The sequence below is a fragment of the Schistocerca gregaria genome, chromosome 4, assembly GCF_023897955.1.
Source record: "Schistocerca gregaria isolate iqSchGreg1 chromosome 4, iqSchGreg1.2, whole genome shotgun sequence".
NCBI classification, from domain to species: Eukaryota; Metazoa; Arthropoda; class Insecta; order Orthoptera; family Acrididae; genus Schistocerca; species Schistocerca gregaria.
The window spans coordinates 10,842,894-10,862,316 of NC_064923.1; the positions used below are offsets into that span (position 1 = coordinate 10,842,894).

At 50.9% G+C, this 19,423-nt stretch overlaps 7 non-coding genes across 7 annotated transcripts; all 7 read right to left on the reverse strand.

The window, feature by feature from the left end:
• Positions 1 to 4,043: 4,043 nt before the first annotated feature.
• Trnan-guu (transfer RNA asparagine (anticodon GUU)) lies at positions 4,044 to 4,116 on the reverse strand. The gene has a single exon. It is a non-coding gene; the product is annotated as a tRNA-Asn (tRNA).
• A 1,682-nt stretch (positions 4,117 to 5,798) lies between these two features.
• Trnat-agu (transfer RNA threonine (anticodon AGU)) lies at positions 5,799 to 5,870 on the reverse strand. The gene has a single exon. It is a non-coding gene; the product is annotated as a tRNA-Thr (tRNA).
• A 338-nt stretch (positions 5,871 to 6,208) lies between these two features.
• Trnak-cuu (transfer RNA lysine (anticodon CUU)) lies at positions 6,209 to 6,281 on the reverse strand. The gene has a single exon. It is a non-coding gene; the product is annotated as a tRNA-Lys (tRNA).
• A 6,388-nt stretch (positions 6,282 to 12,669) lies between these two features.
• Positions 12,670 to 12,741, reverse strand: Trnat-agu (transfer RNA threonine (anticodon AGU)). Its single transcript has one exon. It is a non-coding gene; the product is annotated as a tRNA-Thr (tRNA).
• A 1,419-nt stretch (positions 12,742 to 14,160) lies between these two features.
• Trnat-agu (transfer RNA threonine (anticodon AGU)) lies at positions 14,161 to 14,232 on the reverse strand. The gene has a single exon. It is a non-coding gene; the product is annotated as a tRNA-Thr (tRNA).
• A 1,458-nt stretch (positions 14,233 to 15,690) lies between these two features.
• Positions 15,691 to 15,762, reverse strand: Trnat-agu (transfer RNA threonine (anticodon AGU)). Its single transcript has one exon. It is a non-coding gene; the product is annotated as a tRNA-Thr (tRNA).
• A 338-nt stretch (positions 15,763 to 16,100) lies between these two features.
• On the reverse strand, positions 16,101 to 16,173 carry Trnak-cuu (transfer RNA lysine (anticodon CUU)). Its single transcript has one exon. It is a non-coding gene; the product is annotated as a tRNA-Lys (tRNA).
• Between the last annotated feature and the right edge of the window lie 3,250 nt (positions 16,174 to 19,423).

Here is a 19,423-nt window from a genome sequence, read left to right on the forward strand (position 1 = left end):
TACCCTGAAGCTTGAAAGCAAGAGTCCGAAGCAGCGGTTCCAGGGACAATATGAATAGAGACATAGAGAGCGGACTACCCTGAGGTACCCCTCGGCGGATAGCAATGGGCGGCGTCAGCTGCCTATTGACTGACACCCGAGCAGTTATTCCACTATACAAATTACCAAGAACACCACGTGATGAAGCGTTAAAACCTATTGTGTCTAAAACACGATTTAAAAACACATGACTGACGTGATCAAAGGCCTTGTAAAAATCTAGGAAAGCAAAGGCACAATGAACGTTTGTAACCGCCGCAACCGAGACAACATCCCGATATTCGGCTACTGGGGTCAGAATAGATCTACCAGGAAAACAACATTGATGTGCACCAATCACACCCCGAAGCAGAGAAGACAATCGACTATTGAGCGCTCTAGCAGCTGTCTTGTAATCAAAGTTCAGCAATGTGAGCGGACGAAGATTGGTAGCAGATAAACGACCAGTGGACTTCGGAATTAAAACAATTTTCCCTACTTTAAAATCGGCTGGCACAGCCATCCCCCTGACAATCTCTTTTAAAATCTGCGTAAAAGTGCCACCCAAAAGAGGCCAAAAACGGAGATAAATTCTTTAGGCAGGCCGTCTGGACCCGGCGATTTACCGGACGGAGAGCGAGCAATAAAATCGAAAACATCATCTACCTGGAACTCCCGGAGAAAGTCCCCCTTCGCGTCAGGCGTGATCGTCGCAGGAAGATCCTCAAGGACATCATCAGAAAGTGACGCACCAAAATCATCGGCAGAATAGAGACTAGCGTAATACTGATGAAGAGCACGAGTCATATCCTCCTGTGCAATAAGCTGTCGTCCATCATCCACCATAAGAGAAGAGATCAAGGTGCGACGACGTCGAGTCTGATGCCGCAGCAGGTGGTACAAAGAAGTCAGTTCACCTTCAACAAGAGAGTGAGGTTTCGACTTTACTCGCAGACCATCCAACTGTCGTCGTTTGAGGGTCAAGAGCTTTGCTTTAATACGACGAACATCATGGATCCGCAGAGGAGAAGGACCCGCCGCGTCATACAGTTCACGCAGGACAGAGTAGTAAAATTCATACGTGTTCTTAAAATCACGCGCCCTTGCGGCACAGTAAAAAATCCAAGACTGACGAATCTTGGGCTTGGCAAACGCAGTCCACCAAACGAGCAAGGAGGGGTAACGCGGGACAGAGCGAAGACATCGCTCCCACACGGCACTTACAACTTCATCAATGGCACTGTCGGCAAGGTGGGAAACATTTAACATCCACTGGGAACGATAAAGTTTTGCTGGTTGGTGACTAAGATTTACAGTTGCAGTAAAAGCACAATGGTCAGAAAAACTAGTAGGAATAACATCGACAGAAAGAATGTTATCACATAAAAAATCAGAGAAGTAGAATCTGTCGAGTCTACTGCATGAGGACGCGGTAAAATACGTAAATTTCACCAGGGTTGGATATTTGTGTTCCCAAACATCACGCAGGTGCATCGTACGAACCAAGTCATGTAAATCTCGGCAATAATTAAAATTGGGGGACTGGTCTTCAGGTCGTAAAACACAATTAAAATCGCCTCCGAGCAGAAGACTCCGAGGACTCTTGCGCAAAAGATAAATAAGCTCTTCCTTATAAAAGCGCGATCGAGCCACAGTGCGACCCGAACCAGAGGGGGCATACAAAACAACTAGGCAGAGATCAAAAAGACGACAACCAATCCCACGGCCAGAGTCAAGGAATTCAATGTCAGTAACAGGAATACCTTCTCGAAAGAAAAGAGCAGTTCCTGTTGAATTCTCCGGTGCGACATTAAAAACAGATTGAAATCCAGGTAGAGAGAGATCAGAAAACAATACTTCCTGCAAAAATACTACGTCCTCACAGGAGTCGTAAAGAAACTGCCGCAAAGAGGCAATGCGAACGTCGGACTCAATACGGTTAACATTTAAGGTAAGAAAGGTGTATGCTTGAACCATGGAGAGAAAAGCGAGGGAAGAAATCACCTACACCGACGCATCAACATCACAGTCCATAGCAGGGGAGACGGAGGCATCCGAGGGAAGGGGACTGCTACCCCCTTCCGCGGATCCCTTACCTTTCGGTTTTTTACGAACAGCACTGACGTTCGGCTGAACGCGCAACTTGCGTCGGCTGACGGGCAAGGAAGCGGCAGCCGCCGGTGACGTAGGAGGGTCAAGTTCTGTATCCGACACCACCCGCGCCGGTCCACAGTCAGGGTCCGGGGTCGCGGGGGAAACATCCGACGAAACGGACTGGTCTACACCAATACCAGCTTCCGGCAAACATGGACTACACGGAGGCGAAACGTGAGCAGCAAGCTCCGAAGCTGCTAAGTTGGAAGGAAGCGGAGCAGCTCCGCTGGCAGAGGTATGGGGCAGCGAAGCAGGAAGTTGTTGCGGCTCAACTTGTTGTGACAATGAAATCGGTTCGGAAGGCGGCGCCAACAGGCCCGACCGACGAGCCGACTTGAGAGAAGCCGCGTCGGAAGCCGGAGGGGCGTCAGCAGCCGCTACCGGAACAGCTACTTCAGGGGAACAGGGAGCATCTACACTACTCTGTGGCTCGGAGGATGTCGGTCTCTCGGATTGGGGCATCTCGGGGAGATCCTCATCCGTACTATTTCCATCTTGTGCGCGACGCCGTTTATTATTCAAAAGCGGCACACCCACCTGAGGAACAGACGGAACAACATCAGATTTGGCACGCAAAGAAGGAAACTCTGTGTCAGGGGCGTGCAAAACCTGCGGCGGGGCGCTACTACCACTGGACTGTTCGACACCAAGAGCAGAACCACCGGCAACGAGGTCAGCGACCGTTAACTTGCGACGCTGTTCGAGAGAATTTTTGAACACAAAAACCCTCCGCGGACAGTCGGTACGCACGTGGCCACTCTCATTACACAAGATACAGGTGCAAACTGACCACTATATGATACATGGACACGATATCCACCGATCTGCAGGTGCGAGGGAATATTCTGCTTCACGTGCATTTCGACGGAACGAATGCCACTGTAACACTGCAGGCGATGTTGGCTGGACTAGCGTTCAAGGCGAATACTCCTAACATCACCATACTTGAGTAAACCTTCCTTAGGATACACATTATCCACCACCGGCGGAAGGTTGTAAACACGAACACTGGTGTACGTAATGGAAGCATTTGAAAGCAGTACGGTACTGACAGAATCATCCCGATGCCGAAAGAGAACCTGATGACCAAATTTGGAAATAATTTTATCAACCTGAAGGGGGTCCATAAATTTAACAAAGAAAACATAGAGCTCTGTATCAAAATATACAGTGTGCACCTGATCCGAATTAATGCCAAAGGTATCTACTAACCAATCATGAATCTTAAGGGAACTAGGTTGCACATGGCGGGTGGACTTGTCGAAAGCAAAACTAACTGTAGCCTGACGAGGAATAACCTGAGACGACATTTTGAAAAACTACGCGGTCTAAACCGCTACACAAAAAACACTGAAATACACACAGAAAGTAACACAACGAACGAAACAACGACGGAGAAAAACTTACAGAAGGTACAACACTACACGTAAACAAACGATATCCCACTATACGTAACGCTACGGCGGAGCGGAAGACTAGGCACGTCCACACTGCACGGCGTCTGAAGCGGAACTGCCACTGAGCTAAAGAGGCGCGGCCTAGCGGTACTTTTGCGTACTTCGTCCTTACGGTCGTCTGGATCATCAGATTTCAGCTGACAACACTTCATATTACCGTCGAATATTTGCAGCTATGGCGACCCATTACTGCTTGGCTACACATCTGACACGTAAACGAAGTGCTCTCCAAATAACACCACTTGCATTTCATAACATGTCTTTCACACATGTCTACAAAAGCACCTTCACCTTCAAATACAGTTTCCTTGCGACTGACGGAGACGTAGGCAAAGTTTAAAGTTGCTATTTCCATTACATCACGTTAATCAGAAAAACGGTAATTTACATCTACAGAGGAACAAAATTCCGTTCAGCCCGGCGTGGGGCTCGAACCCACGACCCTGAGATTAACAGACTCATGCTCTACCGACTAAGCTAGCCGCGCTGCCTCGGTGAATACGTGCCTGTTAGCACGTCACACAGTACTCGTATGGGTTGATTGGTCCCATACAGAACCTCTCCATGTTGCCTAATGTTTTCCTAACGTCACACTCGTTACGTAGTTCACTTTTATTTCATAATCATTTCTGAGAGGTAAAAGAATTGCATGACAACCTGCTGAGCTATTTTCTTCAAAATTAACACACATACTTGATGTGACTCATAAGCCGAACGAGTTACTTTCCGACGTTGTATTAGATGTGCAAGTGCCAGTCAAAAACTCGCAGCGACGGCACTCTGCCAACCAATTCGCTAGTTAACACCGGTCTTGTTGTGCGTGTTTCAGGCTCAAGAGCATCTCCAAGCAGAAAATGGTCAACAGCGCGTACGTCAACTTGTCTTCCGTCTCGTTGCCCCCCGCACCAAGGAGAGGTCGAAATTCGCGGCTAGGGGATTTAATGCGTGGACATCCTGCTTTTATATGATCAGGGGACCCACAAATAACGCAAGTACGTGGTTGTCCATCGTAAACAACGAGGGCTTTAAATCCACGCACAGTTACAAAGGACAGTATATGGCGATGCAAATCAATCTTGACATTACGGACACCATTGTCGACATTGAAGTGCCTGTTCCCCTGCCACTTCTCGCCATAGATATGAAGGACTTTGCCATACGGTTCAAGCGTTCGTTTGATGTTCTCGAATTCCATTTCGAAAGGTAAGTTAAAGACGCGTACCGTTCTCAAACCTAACCCAGCATAACTGATCCCAACTTTCAAAACTTCTCCTTTCGAGGTACGAAAATTAGAAGACCCTTCCGTTGTTGTCACAATCATATGACACACCTCGTCATTTTTAAGACCAACGTACAGAGCGTTAGCTAGAAAATCATACTGCAAACCATTAACACCACCGTCTCGCAAACCTAATTGGTCGAAAAGCCAGTTGTCAATATCGAGTACATTAGGTCGTTCACAACCGAAAGGTAACTCAACTTTAAGATTGCACTTGCGGTATCTAGCCTCCATTATAAGGCGGATTTATCGTTACTTACAAACACTGAGAAGCTGTAAACAACAGCGAGCACGCGCGCGGCGAGGGCTGCAACACGTACACAAAACTCACGTCCGACCGCTACGGCGACTCGGCCGCGACTGCATCCATTAGGCCACACGGTCACTGACAAACAAGTGTAACTTATATACGACTCATCTCAAAACGCTCACACCACTGAGGAGTTGTGTTTTCGTTCTACACAGCCGGTGCCCCTTGCTTTTTCCCACCCATTTGATACATTCAACCTGTTACGAGCCCTACCAAATATAGACTGGGAAACTAGACCCCACACTTTGTGCATTCGGAATCGATGGCAGGGCGTCCCTCGCCGCATTTGCTACGATGGCCATTTGCTACTTCTGCAGAAGTAGCGGCGACGACGACGACGACGACGACGACGACGACGACGAAAGCCTCTGAGATATGTGAGAAATATATCTATAAAATAAATTTCAGACTGCCCCGTCCCAGCTTATGCTGTACCGCTTTGGCAAATGCTTTATCTGCGCCATTCGCCTTAATCACATCTGAGAGTAATTCTTAATAAAACGCCTCTCGCTAATTGTTCGTCATCCCAGATACTGTTTGCTATAAGGCCACGACGCGCAACTGCTATCCAAAATCCGTCTGCCTCCTGTGAGGATCGAACTCACGACCCCTGGTTTACTAGACCAGTGCTCTGCCACTGAGCTAAAGAGGCGCGGCCTAGCGGTACTTTTGCGTACTTCGTCCTTACGGTCGTCTGAATCATCAGACTTCAGCTGACAACACTTCATATTACCGTCGAATATTTGCAGCTATGGCGACCCATTACTGCTTGGCTACACATCTGACACGTAAACGAAGTGCTCTCCAAATAACACCACTTGCATTTCATAACATGTCTTTCACACATGTCTACTAAATCACCTTCACCTTCAAATACAGTTTCCTTGCGACTGACGGACACGTAGGCAAAGTTTAAAGTTGCTATTTCCATTACATCACGTTAATCAGAATAACGGTAATTTACATCTACAGAGGAACAAAATTCCCTTCCGCCCAGCGTGGGGCTCGAAACCACGACCCTGAGATAAAGAGCCTCATGCTCTACCGACTAAGCTAGCCGCGCTGCCTCGGTGAATACGTGCCTGTTAGCACGTCTCACAGTACTCGTATGGGTTGATTGGTCCCATACAGAACCTCTCCATGTTGCCTAATGTTTTCCTAACGTCACACTCGTCACGTAGTTCACTTTTATTTCATAATCATTTCTGAGAGGTAAAAGAATTGCATGACAACCTGCAGAGCTAGTTTCGTCAAAATTAACATACATACTTGATGTGACTCATAAGCTGAACGAGTTACTTTCCGACGTTGTTTTAGATGTGCAAGTGCCAGTCAAAAACTCGCTGCGACGGCACTCTGCCAACCAATTCGCTAGTTAACACCGGTCTTGTTGTGCGTGTTTCAGGCTCAAGAGCATCTCCAAGCAGAAAATGGTCAACAGCAACATTCACTCGGTTTCGTACAGCTCAAGTGCTACACTAAAACGGTATGTTTCTTTTTCAGAACTGGAAAAACACGACCGTGAGAGGAATCGAACCCGCAATCTTCGGATAAGAAGTCTGACGCCTTATCCATTAGGCCACACGGTCACTGACAAACGATTGTAACTTATATACGACTCATCTCAAAACGCTAACACCACTGAGGAGTTGTGTTTTCGTTCTACACAGCCGCTGCCCCTTGCTTTTTCCCACCCATTTGATACATTCAACCTGTTACGAGCCCTACCAAATATAGACTGGGAAACTAGACCCCAGACTTTGTGCATTCGGAATCGATGGCAGGGCGTCCCTTGCCGCATTTGCTACGATGGCCATTTGCTACTTCTGCAGAAGTAGCGGCGACGACGACGACCGCGAAAGGCTCTGAGATATGTGAGAAATACATCTATAAAATATATTTCAGACTGCCCCGTCCCACCTTATGTTGTACCGTTTTTTTTTTTTTTTTTTTCCTTTATTGTCATTTTATACCGACAAAGGTAGGCCGGCAGCGGCCTAATATGCCGCTCTTCGGCCACAAGAAACATACAAGAGATAAAAACAGGAAGACATAATCTCAAAACACAGACATGGAGGACAAAAATCAGAAGACAACAGAGAATAAAAAGAATTGAAGTCGTTCACCGACGCAGCACTGTTTCAGTTTTAAAAAAACGGGCAGCACAGCACGGAACAGAGAACACTAGCACAGGTGAACGGTGGAGCAGAAAACGAAGAAACACTCGAGGCACAGACGGGACGAAAGACACGGACACTGCGGAGATGGGCTTCGGCGCTTGCAGGGGCACTGTCCACACCGAAAAGCTGGGGGCCTGCCAAGGGAAAAAACAGGGGGAGGGAAGGAGGGAGGAGGAGATAGGATGCCAGGGAGGGGGAGGGGAGAAAACGAAAAGAGGGGGGTGGAAGCCCAGGGAGAGGGGGAGGGGAGGTAAGGATGGAAGGAGGGAGATAGGGAGAGAGAAAAGGGAGAGAGGGTGCCCACAGGAAAATGAGAGCAGAGGGGAAGGCAAGGCTCAAAGTTGGTAGGAGGGGTAGATGGAGGGGAGGAGGGCATCATCCGGGAGGGGGAGTCGGCGGAAGCCACCTTGGGAGAGGGTGTGGAGAGTGTGAAGATGGAGAGCAGGTGGGATACAGGAGTACAGGCGCGGCAGTGGGTTGGGGTGGGAGAGGATGGAAGAGACAAGTGGGTGGGGAGGATCAAGCTTGCGGGAGGTGTAGAGGATCCGTATCCGTTGGAGGAAGAGGAGGAGGTGTGGGAAGGGGATGAGGTCATAGAGGAGCCGCGTGGGGGAAGGGAGGCGGATGCGATAGGCGAGGCGGAGTGCATGCCGTTCAAGGATTTGAAGGGATTTGTAAAAGGTAGGCAGGGCAGAGATCCAGGCGGGATGGGCATAACAGAGGATAGGGCGGATGAGAGATTTATAGGTGTGGAGGACGGTGGAGGGGTCCAGACCCCATGTGCGGCCAGAAAGGAGCTTCAGGAGGTGGAGTCGGGAGCGTGCCTTGGCTTGGATTGTCCGGAGATGAGGGGTCCAGGAGAGGCGACGGTCAAGGGTGACGCCAAGGTACTTGAGGGTGGGTGTGAGGTTAATAGGACGGCCATAAATGGTAAGATATTAATCAAGGAGACGGAAGGAAGGGGTGGTTTTGCCTACGATGATTGCCTGGGTCTTGGAAGGATTGACCTTGAGCAACCACTGGTTACACCAAGAGGTGAACCGGTCCAGATGGGATTGGAGAAGGTGTTGGGAGCGTTGCAAGGAAGGCGGTGTCATCGGCGTACTGGAGAAGGTGAAGGGGGGGTGCAGGTGGAGGCATGTCCGCCGTATAAAGAAGGTAAAGAAGAGGGGAAAGGACGGAACCTTGGGGCACACCGGCAGAGGGGTAGAAGGTGTAGGAATCAGTGTTGTGGATAGTGACATAGGAAGGGCGGTGGGAAATGAAGGAGGCGATCAGACGGACGTAGTTAATAGGAAGAGCAAAGGTTTGGAGCTTGAAGAGGAGACCAGAATGCCACACACGGTCATAGGCGCGTTCAAGGTCAAGGGAGAGGAATATGGCGGAGCGACGGGAGTTGAGTTGTTCGGAGAGGAGGTGAGTGAGGTGAAGGAGAAGGTCATCGGCAGAGAAGGATGGTCGAAAGCCACATTGGGTGGAGGGAAGGAAGCGGTGCCGGTGGAGATGCTGGTGGATGCGGCGGGTTGGAATGGATTCCAGGACCTTGCTGAAGACCGAGGTAAGGCTTATAGGACGGTAGGAGGAGACAGCGGAAGGTGGTTTATCGGGTTTGAGGAACATCAGGATCCGGGAGGTTTTCCACAGGTCGGGGTAGAAGCCGGTGGACAAGACCACATTGTACAGTCTGGCCAGGGTGGAGAGGAAGGGGGCGGGAGCTTCACGGAGGTGACGGTAAGTAACACGGTCGTGACCAGGAGCAGTGTTGCGTTTGGTGCGGAGTATATCGATGATGTCTTGAGTAGTTATAGGGGTATTGAGTTCAGTGTGTGTAATGTTGTCCAAGTACTGGAAGCCAGGAGCTAGTGGAGGGATAGAGGTGTCAGTTCGATCGCGGACATCGGGGAAGAGGGAATAATCGAACTGGGGATCGTCAGGGATGGTAAAGACATCGGTGAGGTAGGAGGCAAAATGGTTGGCCTTACTAAGGTTGTCAGGAAAGGGATTGTCATTATGAAGGAGAGGATAGTAAGGGGGGGTTTTGATCCAGTAAGGCGGCGGAAGGCTGACCAGTATTTGGACGAGTTAATAGGTAGGGTAGCATTAAGACGGGTGCATGTCTGTCGCCAGTCCCGGCGTTTCTTAGCCGCGAGCAAGTTCCGGATGTGTCTCTGGAGTTGCCGGTGGCGTTGTAGTGTGTCCCGGTCACGCGTGTGGAGGAAGGCACGGTAGAGACGACGGGATTCTCGAAGGAGGAGGACGGCCTGTGGGGGTAAAGTGGGACGGTGCGGGTGGATGGCGACGGTAGGGATGTGGGCCTCCACGGCCTCAGACAAGGTCTTGCTGGAGAAAGGATGCGGCATGGGTTATGTCATGTGGGCGGTGGTAGGTGAGGGGGTGGCTATCGACTCGGGTAGTAAGGGTATCCCGGTATGCATTCCAGTCGGCACGGGAGTAATCATGGACATACTTGGGGGGAGGGTCAAGGCGAGGATCGGGACGGGGGCGACGACCGTCTGATATGGTAAGAAGGACAGGGAGATGGTCACTGCCAATAGGGTCGAGGACGTCCACTGCTATGCGGCCAAGGAGGTTGGGGGAGGCTAGGACGACATCGGGTGTGGTATTGGATTCAGGGCGGGTGTGTTGGGGAAGAGGAAGGACATCTCCTTGGATGGTGGCGAGGAACCGATGCCACCGCCGTAACTGGGTGGCGGAGCGACTATGGATATTGAGATCTGCGGCAATCACGTAGGAGGAGAAGGTACGGTCGATGTGGGAAAGGAAGTCAAAAGGAATAGGGGCAGAGGGGCGGACATAGATGGTGGCGCAGGTAACGGTGAGGCCAGGGAAGAATAGACTAAGGATCAGGTGTTCCGTGGGGTTGGGAAGGAGGGGTTGGAGCCGAACAGGGATCTGGCGATGGTGGCCAATGGCAACTCCACCACGCGCTATCGGGAGGGGGTTGTCAGAGCGGTGAAGGAGGTAGGGCGAGGTATGGACAGTATGGTGGGGCTGGAGAAATGTTTCGTTTAGGAGGAAGGCATCCACGCGGTGGGTGGTGAGGGTATGCATAAGGAGATTCTTGTTGACAGGAAGGGAACGGATGTTGTTAAACAGGATACGTTGCTGTCGCGCCATAGTGGGAATTTAGACGAGGGTGTCGAGACGGGAGAAGGTAAAATGGGCCTGGTTATGGGAGTAGGTGGCGTAAGTGTTGAGCTGGAAGACGGAACGGGCGGCAAGGGATATCTGCTGGAGGGTGTGGGGGCGCTGAAAGGGGTGGATGTTCTGAAGGACAACGGTTACAAAGCGGAAGATGTCCTCAGCTGTGGGGGGGGGGGGGGGGACGGAGGGAATTGCCGGGAGGGGTGGGGGCATCCAAGGGGCGGACAGGGACGGTGAGTTCAGGAGCGGATTGAGGGGGTCGGGCCTTGCACTTTTGGGAGTAGGTTGGGTGTTGGAGGTTACATGTGTTACAGGAGGGGGGGGACTGAAGGTTGGGGCACTGCCGGAGGAAGTGTGCTTCTTTGCAGTGCGGGAAGACGGGGGCCTCGCGGCACTCAGATGTAGGATGTGCATTATAGCGCAAGCACCTCTGGCAGCGGATGGACTGTGGAGGGGAGCGGGAGGGGTCGACCTTATAACGCCGGTTGAAAAGGAGGGCACCCTCCTTGAGGAGGAGGTCTATGGAGGGAGCATGCTCGGAGAACACCCGCATGAGGCGGGTGGGGCCGGCTGGATTGTGAATCCGGCGGACAGCTCGAACCTCTAGATAGGGATGGGCCTTTAGCTCCGCCAACACCTCCTCCTCCGTGATCATCTGGCTAAGCCGAGTGATCACGGCAGTGAGGGTCGGTGGGCGACGGGGCGGCTGGGGTTGTCGGGATGAGGAGGGGGAGGGAGCAGGGGCAAGGGAGGCATGGGGACCAAACCGGGTGAGGGGAATGCGGGAGAGGATGTCGGAGTGGAGGGTGGGGCTGGGGGATGTGATCAGGACGGAGTCCCGACGGGGGGTGAGAAGGGAGATCGGGGCTCCGGGGAAGTGCTGGCGGAGGAGAAGGGTAAGATTGCGGGCCTCCAGGAGAGAGGGATCAGGGTGAGAAAGGAGGTACCTGTAGGAGGGGGAGGTAGAGGAGGGAGTAGATAGGGCAGGTGGGGTGGTATCCATGGCATCCTGGGGGGTTGGAGGGGGGAGAGTCTGCGACTTCTTGGGAGCAGAAGAGGCTGGGGTGCCGCTGGGACGTTTCACAGCGGGAGAGGGATGGGAAGAGGTGTGGGGGATGGGGACGACCGGGAGATGGCGGGAGATGGCAGGTCCCACCAGCGGTGCAGGCACTGGTGGTGGTGCTGGTGCTGGCGCTGGAGCTGGAGCTGGCGCCACAGAAGATGCAGTGGCAGTGGTTGGCACTGGCGATGGCGAGGGCGATGGTGATGGTGATGGTGATGACGATGATGATGGTGTGGCGTGGGTGGTGGCCCGACGGGCAACAACCCTGGCGGGGGTGGCATGAGTTACATGTGGGAGGGGAGGGAATGGGTCACGTGAGGCATGGGGGGTAGGAACAGGGGAGGGAGCAACAAAAGGAGCGGGGGTGGGAAGAGTGAGGAGGGGGGGAATATATGGGGGAGGCGGTGATTGAGCACACCACATGATGGTGGTGGCAGCAAGTGAGGGGGACGTGTACACGATTGCAGTGGTAGTGGCGGTAGTTGTGGGGGTTGTCATGGTGAGAGGATAAGTGGGAGAGGGGAAAAGAGGAAAAATAACAGGGGACAGTCAAAGGACAAGGACAAGAGACTGACGAAGAGGAAGGGTAAGACGTAAGCAGAGACGACAGAACGAAAGACGGGCAGGGAGCGGCGGCGGCGGCGCCGGCGGCGGTCGGCAACAGCAGCAGCGGCAGGAACCGGATACGATGGCGGCAACCGGCGTCGGCGGGAGACCGGCGGCGGCGGCGGTGGGAACCGGCGGTGGCGGCAGCGGCGGCTGGGACCAACGGCGGCAAAGGTTCGGGACAACGGCAGCTGCAGCGATCACTGAAACTCCTAGCACTTAGATATTAACGACAATAATATCGAAGGGCGAAACCCTCTCGAGTTACGCCGAAGAACGGCGTATATTGTACCGCTTTGGCAAATGCTTTATCTGCGCCTTTCGCCTTAATCACATCTGAGGGTAATTCTTAATAAAACGCATCTCGCTAATTGTTCGTCATCCCAGATACTGTTTGTTATAAGGCCACGACGCGCAACTGCTATCCAAAATCCGTCTGCCTCCTGTGAGGATCGAACTCACGACCCCTGGTTTACTAGACCAGTGCTCTGCCACTGAGCTAAAAAGGCGCGGCCTAGCGGTACTTTTGCGTACTTCGTCCTTACGGTCGTCTGAATCATCAGACTTCAGCTGACAACACTTCATATTACCGTCGAATATTTGCAGCTATGGCGACCCATTACTGCTTGGCTACACATCTGACACGTAAACGAAGTGCTCTCCAAATAACACCACTTGCATTTCATAACATGTCTTTCACAAATTTCTACTAAATCACCTTCACCTTCTAATACAGATTCCTTGCGACTGACGGACACATAGGCAAAGTTTAAAGTTGCTATTTCCATTACATCACGTTAATCAGAAAAACGGTAATTTACATCTACAGACGAACAAAATTCCCTTCCGCCCAGCGTGGGTCTCGAAACCACGACCCTGAGATAAAGAGCCTCATGCTCTACCGACTAAGCTAGCCGCGCTGCCTCGGTGAATACGTGCCTGTTAGCACGTCACACAGTACTCGTATGGGTTGATTGGTCCCATACAGAACCTCTCCATGTTGCCTAATGTTTTCCTAACGTCACACTCGTCACGTAGTTCACTTTTATTTCATAATCATTTCTGAGAGGTAAAAGAATTGCATGACAACCTGCAGAGCTAGTTTCGTCAAAATTAACACACATACTTGATGTGACTCATAAGCCGAACGAGTTACTTTCCGACGTTGTTTTAGATGTGCAAGTGCCAGTCAAAAACTCGCTGCGACGGCACTCTGCCAACCAATTCGCTAGTTAACACCGGTCTTGTTGTGCGTGTTTCAGGCTCAAGAGCATCTCCAAGCAGAAAATGGTCAACAGCAACATTCACTCGGTTTCGTACAGCTCAAGTGCTACACTAAAACGGTATGTTTCTTTTTCAGAACTGGAAAAACACGACCGTGAGAGGAATCGAACCCGCAATCTTCGGATAAGAAGTCTGACGTCTTATCCATTAGGCCACACGGTCACTGACAAACGATTGTAACTTATATACGACTCATCTCCAAACGCTAACACCACTGAGGAGTTGTGTTTTCGTTCTACACAGCCGCTGCCCCTTGCTTTTTCCCACCCATTTGATACATTCAACCTGTTACGAGCCCTACCAAATATAGACTGGGAAACTAGACCCCACACTTTGTGCATTCGGAATCGATGGCAGGGCGTCCATCGCCGCATTTGCTACGATGGCCATTTGCTACTTCTGCAGAAGTAGTAGCGGCGACGACGACAGGCTCTGAGATATGTGAGAAATACATCTATAAAATATATTTCAGACTTCCCCGTCCCACCGTATGTTGTACCGCTTTGGCAAATGCTTTATCTGCGCCTTTCGCCTTAATCACATCTGAGAGTAATTCTTAATAAAACGCATCTCGCTAATTGTTCGTCATCCCAGATACTGTTTGCTATAAGGCCACGACGCGCAATTGCTATCCAAAATCCGTCTGCCTCCTGTGAGGATCGAACTCACGACCCCTGGTTTACTAGACCAGTGCTCTGCCACTGAGCTAAAAAGGCGCGGCCTAGCGGTACTTTTGCGTACTTCGTCCTTACGGTCGTCTGAATCATCAGACTTCAGCTGACAACACTTCATATTACCGTCGAATATTTGCAGCTATGGCGACCCATTACTGCTTGGCTACACATCTGACACGTAAACGAAGTGCTCTCCAAATAACACCACTTGCATTTCATAACATGTCTTTCACACATTTCTACTAAATCACCTTCACCTTCAAATACAGATTCCTTGCGACTGACGGACACGTAGGCAAAGTTTAAAGTTGCTATTTCCATTACATCACGTTAATCAGAAAAACGGTAATTTACATCTACAGAGGAACAAAATTCCCTTCCCCCCAGCGTTGGTCTCGAAACCACGACCCTGAGATAAAGAGCCTCATGCTCTACCGACTAAGCTAGCCGCGCTGCCTCGGTGAATACGTGCCTGTTAGCACGTCACACAGTACTCGTATGGGTTGATTGGTCCCATACAGAACCTCTCCATGTTGCCTAATGTTTTCCTAACGTCACACTCGTCACGTAGTTCACTTTTATTTCATAATCATTTCTGAGAGGTAAAAGAATTGCATGACAAACTGCAGAGCTAGTTTCGTCAAAATTAACACACATACTTGATGTGACTCATAAGCCGAACGAGTTACTTTCCGACGTTGTTTTAGATGTGCAAGTGCCAGTCAAAAACTCGCTGCGACGGCACTCTGCCAACCAATTCGCTAGTTAACAATGGTCTTGTTGTGCGTGTTTCAGGCTCAAGAGCATCTCCAAGCAGAAAATGGTCAACAGCAACATTCACTCGGTTTCGTACAGCTCAAGTGCTACACTAAAACGGTATGTTTCTTTTTCAGAACTGGAAAAACACGACCGTGAGAGGAATCGAACCCGCAATCTTCGGATAAGAAGTCTGACGCCTTATCCATTAGGCCACACGGTCACTGACAAACGATTGTAACTTATATACGACTCATCTCAAAACGCTAACACCACTGAGGAGTTGTGTTTTCGTCCTACACAGCCGCTGCCTCTTGCTTTTTCCCACCCATTTGATACATTCAACCTGTTACGAGCCCTACCAAATATAGACTGGGAAACTAGACCCCAGACTTTGTGCATTCGGAATCGATGGCAGGGCGTCCCTCGCCGCATTTGCTACGATGGCCATTTGCTACTTCTGCAGAAGTAGCGGCGACGACGACGACGACGACGACGACGACGACGACGACGACGACGACCGCGAAAGGCTCTGAGATATGTGAGAAATACATCTATAAAATATATTTCAGACTGCCCCGTCCCATCTTATGTTCTACCGCTTTGGCAAATGCTTTATCTGCGCCTTTCGCCTTAATCACATCTGAGAGTAATTCTTAATAAAACGCATCTCGCTAATTTTTCGTCATCCCAGATACTGTTTGCTATAAGGCCACGACGCGCAACTGCTATCCAAAATCCGTCTGCCTCCTGTGAGGATCGAACTCACGACCCCTGGTTTACTAGACCAGTGCTCTGCCACTGAGCTGAAGAGGTGCGGCCTAGCGGTACTTTTGCGTACTTCGTCCTTACGGCCGTCTGAATCATCAGACTTCAGCTGACAAGACTTCATATTACCGTCGAATATTTGCAGCTATGGCGACCCATTACTGCTTGGCTACACATCTGACACGTAACCGAAGTGCTCTCCAAATAACACCACTTGCATTTCATAACATGTCTTTCACACATTTCTACTAAATCACCTTCACCTTCAAATACAGTTTCCTTGCGACTGACGGACACGTAGGCAAAGTTTAAAGTTGCTATTTCCATTACATCACGTTAATCAGAAAAACGGTAATTTACATCTACAGAGGAACAAAATTTCCTTCCGCCCAGCGTGGGGCTCGAAACCACGACCCTGAGATTAAGAGCCTCATGCTCTACCGACTAAGCTAGCCGCGCTGCCTCGGTGTATACGTGCCTGTTAGCACGTCACACAGTACTCGTATGGGTTGATTGGTCCCATACAGAACCTCTCCATGTTGCCTAATGTTTTCCTAATGTCACATTCGTCACGTAGTTCACTTTTATTTCATAATCATTTCTGAGAGGTAAAAGAATTGCATGACAACCTGCAGAGCTAGTTTCGTCAAAATTAACACACATACTTGATGTGACTCATAAGCCGAACGAGTTACTTTCCGACGTTGTTTTAGATGTGCAAGTGCCAGTCAAAAACTCGCTGCGACGGCACTCTGCCAACCAATTCGCTAGTTAACACCGGTCTTGTTGTGCGTGTTTCAGGCTCAAGAGCATCTCCAAGCAGAAAATGGTCAACAGCAACATTCACTCGGTTTCGTACAGCTCAAGTGCTACACTAAAACGGTATGTTTCTTTTTCAGAACTGGAAAAACACGACCGTGAGAGGAATCGAACCCGCAATTTTCGGATAAGAAGTCTGACGCCTTATCCATTAGGCCACACGGTCACTGACAAACGATTGTAACTTATATACGACTCATCTCAAAACGCTAACACCACTGAGGAGTTGTGTTTTCTTTCTACACAGCCGCTGCCCCTTGCTTTTTCCCACTCATTTGATACATTCAACCTGTTACGAGCCCTACCAAATATAGACTGGGAAACTAGACCCCACACTTTGTGCATTCGGAATCGATGGCAGGGCGTCCCTCGCCGCATTTGCTACGATGGCCATTTGCTACTTCTGCAGAAGTAGCGGCGGCGGCGACGACGACGACGACGACGACGACCGCGAAAGGCTCTGAGATATGTGAGAAATACATCTATAAAATATATTTCAGACTGCCCCGTCCCACCTTATGTTGTACCGCTTTTTTTTTCCTTTTTTGTCATTTTATACCTACAAAGGTAGGCCGGCAGCGGCCTAATATGCCGCTCTTCGGCCACAAGAAACATACAAGAGATAAAAACAGGAAGACATAATCTCAAAACACAGACATGGAGGACAAAAATCAGAAGACAACAGAGAATAAAAAGAATTGAAGTCGTTCACCGACGCAGCACTGTTTCAGTTTTAAAAAAACGGGCAGCACAGCACGGAACAGAGAACACTAGCACAGGTGAACGGTGGAGCAGAAAACGAAGAAACACTCGAGGCACAGACGGGACGAAAGACACGGACACTGCGGAGATGGGCTTCGGCGCTTGCAGGGGCACTGTCCACACCGAAAAGCTGGGGGCCTGCCAAGGGAAAAAACAGGGGGAGGGAAGGAGGGAGGGGGAGAAAGGATGCCAGGGAGGAGGAGGGGAGAAAACGAAAAGAGGGGGGTGGAAGCCCAGGGAGAGGGGGAGGGAAGGTAAGGATGGAAGGAGGGAGAGAGGGAGGGAGAGAAGGTAGAGAGGGTGCCCACAGGAAAATGAGAGCAGAGGGGAAGGCAAGGCTCAAAGTTGGTAGGAGGGGTAGATGGAGGGGAGGAGGGCATCATCCGGGAGGGGGAGTCGGCGGAAGCCACCTTGGGAGAGGGTGTGGAGAGTGTGAAGATGGAGAGCAGGTGGGATACAGGAGTACAGGCGCGGCAGTGGGTTGGGGTGGGAGAGGATGGAAGAGACAAGTGGGTGGGGAGGATCAAGCTTGCGGGAGGTGTAGAGGATCCGTATCCGTTGGAGGAAGAGGAGGAGGTGTGGGAAGGGGATGAGGTCATAGAGGAGCCGCGTGGGGGAAGGGAGGCGGATGCGATAGGCGAGGCGGAGTGCATGCCGTTCAAGGATTTGAAGGGATTTGTAAAAGGTAGGCGGGGCAGAGATCCAGGCGGGATGGGCATAACAGAGGATAGGGCGGATGAGAGATTTATAGGTGTGGAGGACGGTGGAGGGGTCCAGACCCCATGTGCGGCCAGAAAGGAGCTTCAGGAGGTGGAGTCGGGAGCGTGCCTTGGCTTGGATTGTCCGGAGATGAGGGGTCCAGGAGAGGCGACGGTCAAGGGTGACGCCAAGGTACTTGAGGGTGGGTGTGAGGTTAATAGGACGGCCATAAATGGTAAGATATTAATCAAGGAGACGGAAGGAAGGGGTGGTTTTGCCTACGATGATTGCCTGGGTCTTGGAAGGATTGACCTTGAGCAACCACTGGTTACACCAAGAGGTGAACCGGTCCAGATGGGATTGGAGAAGGTGTTGGGAGCGTTGCAAGGAAGGCGGTGTCATCGGCGTACTGGAGAAGGTGAAGGGGGGGTGCAGGTGGAGGCATGTCCGCCGTATAAAGAAGGTAAAGAAGAGGGGAAAGGACGGAACCTTGGGGCACACCGGCAGAGGGGTAGAAGGTGTAGGAATCAGTGTTGTGGATAGTGACATAGGAAGGGCGGTGGGAAATGAAGGAGGCGATCAGACGGACGTAGTTAATAGGAAGAGCAAAGGTTTGGAGCTTGAAGAGGAGACCAGAATGCCACACACGGTCATAGGCGCGTTCAAGGTCAAGGGAGAGGAATATGGCGGAGCGACGGGAGTTGAGTTGTTCGGAGAGGAGGTGAGTGAGGTGAAGGAGAAGGTCATCGGCAGAGAAGGATGGTCGAAAGCCACATTGGGTGGAGGGAAGGAAGCGGTGCCGGTGGAGATGCTGGTGGATGTGGCGGGTTGGAATGGATTCCAGGACCTTGCTGAAGACCGAGGTAAGGCTTATAGGACGGTAGGAGGAGACAGCGGAAGGTGGTTTATCGGGTTTGAGGAACATCAGGATCCGGGAAGTTTTCCACAGGTCGGGGTAGAAGCCGGTGGACAAGACCACATTGTACAGCCTGGCCAGGGTGGAGAGGAAGGGGGCGGGAGCTTCACGGAGGTGACGGTAAGTAACACGGTAGTGACCAGGAGCAGTGTTGCGTTTGGTGCGGAGTATATCGATGATGTCTTGAGTAGTTATAGGGTTATTGAGTTCAGTGTGTGTAATGTTGTCCAAGTACTGGAAGCCAGGAGCTAGTGGAGGGATAGAGGTGTCAGTTCGATCGCGGACATCGGGGAAGAGGGAATAATCGAACTGGGGATCGTCAGGGATGGTAAAGACATCGGTGAGGTAGGAGGCAAAATGGTTGGCCTTACTAAGGTTGTCAGGAAAGGGATTGTCATTATGAAGGAGAGGATAGTAAGGGGGGGGGGGGGGTTTGATCCAGTAAGGCGGCGGAAGGCTGACCAGTATTTGGACGAGTTAATAGGTAGGGTAGCATTAAGACGGGTGCATGTC